The sequence below is a fragment of the Palaemon carinicauda genome, chromosome 4 (genome assembly GCF_036898095.1).
Source record: "Palaemon carinicauda isolate YSFRI2023 chromosome 4, ASM3689809v2, whole genome shotgun sequence".
Classification (NCBI taxonomy): Eukaryota; Metazoa; Arthropoda; class Malacostraca; order Decapoda; family Palaemonidae; genus Palaemon; species Palaemon carinicauda.
In genome coordinates, this window is record NC_090728.1 from 49,919,266 (window position 1) to 49,922,132 (window position 2,867).

Sequence of the window (2,867 nt, forward strand, 5' to 3'; positions counted from 1 at the left end):
AAAATATTTAAAGAACAACAGTAACAATATTGAAACATTATATATATATATATATATATATATATATATATATATATATATATATATATATATATATATATATATATATTATATACATATATATATACAGTATATATATATATATATATATATATATATATATATATATATATATATATATATATATATATATATATAAGAGCAGTAGGCCTAATCCACTCCTATCGCAAACAAACAAATGAGCATCTACAGTAGAGCATCTTTTGGTTGACAACAAGCACCGTGTCATTGCTATATTTGTCTTGTTAGAATAAATGTCTTGTCGCCCTTCCCTGTTTGCTAGATTGCTTCTGACGAGGAGTCAAGGCCAGCCGGGTACCGGTCTTCTCACCTTCATCTTCGTCTTCTCTCTTTGGTAATGTTTGCTCCATTCGCTTTCTAGTGCCTTCTTGTGTAGTCGAAGGTTTACTGGGAATCGAGATGTGGGTTTTTAAATTTCATGCAATGGTTATAATAGAGTATTTTATTGCAAGGGTATGGATGGAAAGATACTTAGGATTTTCAATTACTGACCCGCAATTACTTAAATATATTAAAAGCAGAATGATAAACTACGTTTAATGTAAATAAAATACGATTTGATAACTTCTATTAAAAAAGTATTCACGGTTAGATATATTTGTTTTATTTAAAAACATATTTAGGTAAATAGTAAAGATTTCAATTGTAAATACACTGAGTAAAATAGGAAATTATGTAGGTGAATATATTATGATGCTATATATGTTATAAACTGTAAGATTGTAAATGTGTATTTCATAATAAAAATAAACAAATGATGATAATAATACTAATAATAATAATAATAATAATAATAATAATAATAATAATAATAATAGTGTTATTATCAATAACATTATCCAAAGTTATTTTATAATAATATATGATATGATAATAATGTTATAATAATATCTAAAGAACCATAGTCATTATCTTTTTTTTCGCAAAAATAATTGTTGCAATATACAGTATCTTGAATCCCTTTCATGATATTTCCCCTTTTTTTTCTTATTTGGTCAGCTATTTCGTTAACCAAATTTCATTCCTGGTTTGCTTTGAAAAAATTTAATTGTCCTATTTCTAAGTATTTGTTGCTACTGTTACTCCATTTTCCCTTTACTTCGAAAATAATTGACATCTCCCCATCTGTCAGCCGTTAGCCTTGCCCTCATCACGTGAAACTTAGTTCCTTGCTTCCTAACTCAGGCCATGTGCAATTAGACCCAACTATGCCATTCTTGCCTCACAGGTAGCGAAGTCCAAGGTTTTAACTTCCTGTGACACTAGTGCATTGGTGTAGGTAGGCTACCTGAGACGTACAGTTGGACACAGCAATTCCTGGTACACCTCGCTCTGAGGAGGTATAGGCCTACCCTGGCGCACTCTTACTGCGTGGCTATAGTTCCTGTGTATTATTATTATTATTATTATTATTACTTACTTACTTACTTACTAAGCTACAACCCTAGTTGGAAAAGCAGAATGTTGTAAGCCCAGAGGCTGCACAAGATGTTTGGTTACTAGCAGTGATGGTGTGACAGGGTGTATATCCTCAGAGCGAGGTGAAGGCCTATCACGAATTCCTGAGTCTATCTATAACTAGGCTCATCCAAGAACAAAGGATTGCCAAACAAGATTAAAGCATATTTTTCTACACAAAAGTCGCAGATTGCGTAACCACAAAATGGCGAACAACTGTTTGCAACGACGAATAACAGAATACAGTATTTTCGTATTGCAGGATGATAGATTTGCACCAGCCACCCGTTGAGATACTACCGCTAGAGAGTGTGGGGTCCTTTGACTGGCCAGACAGTACCACATTGGACCCTTCTCTCTGGTTACGGTTCATTTTTTTGCTTTGTCTACATATACAACGAATAGTCTGGCCTATTCCTTACAGATTCTTCTATGTCCTCATACACCTGCCAACACTGAGATTACCAAACAATTCCTCTTCATCCATAGGGGTTAACTACTGCACTCTAATTGTTCAGTAGCTACTGTCCTCTTGGTAAGGGTAGAAGAGACTCTTTAGCTATGGTTAGCAGCTCTTCCAGGAGAAGGGCACTCCAAAATCAAATCATTGTTCTCTGGTCTTGGGTAGTGCCATAGCCTCTGTACCATGGTCTTCCACTGTCTTGGGTTAGAGTTCTCTTGCTTGAGGGTACACTCGGGAACACTATTCTATCTTATTTCTCTTCCTATTGTTTTGTTAAAGTTTGTATAGTTTTGTATGGGAAATATTTGATTTGGTGTTGTTGATGCTCTTAAAACATTTTATTTTTCATTGTTTCCTTTCCTCACTGGGCTATTTTCCCTGTTGGAGCCCCTGGGTTATAGCATCCTGCTTTTCCGACTGGGGTTTTAGCTTGGCAAGTAATAATGATAACAAGTAATAATGATAGTGATAATTTCAGTAACTTCATCGGAAGAGTGTTATATTTTCTGATTACCTGAATATTTAATCAATTATCTCCATACGATTATTATGACCTCTAATGTCATATATATATATATATATATATATATATATATATATATATATATATATATATATATATATATATATATATATATATATATATATATATATATATATATATCACCCACGAAAGGCATTTAATACCGAATTCTATCTTGGGAATATATATCCACTTGGAATTCATTTTATGGTAACAGCTTCTGGCCGGGTGGGGATTCGAACCACCACCTGTACGACTGGAAACCATGCTGGCAGGGACCCTATCGACTTGATAGCTCAGTCGATAGGGTCCCTGCCAGCATGGTTTCCAGCCGTACAGGTG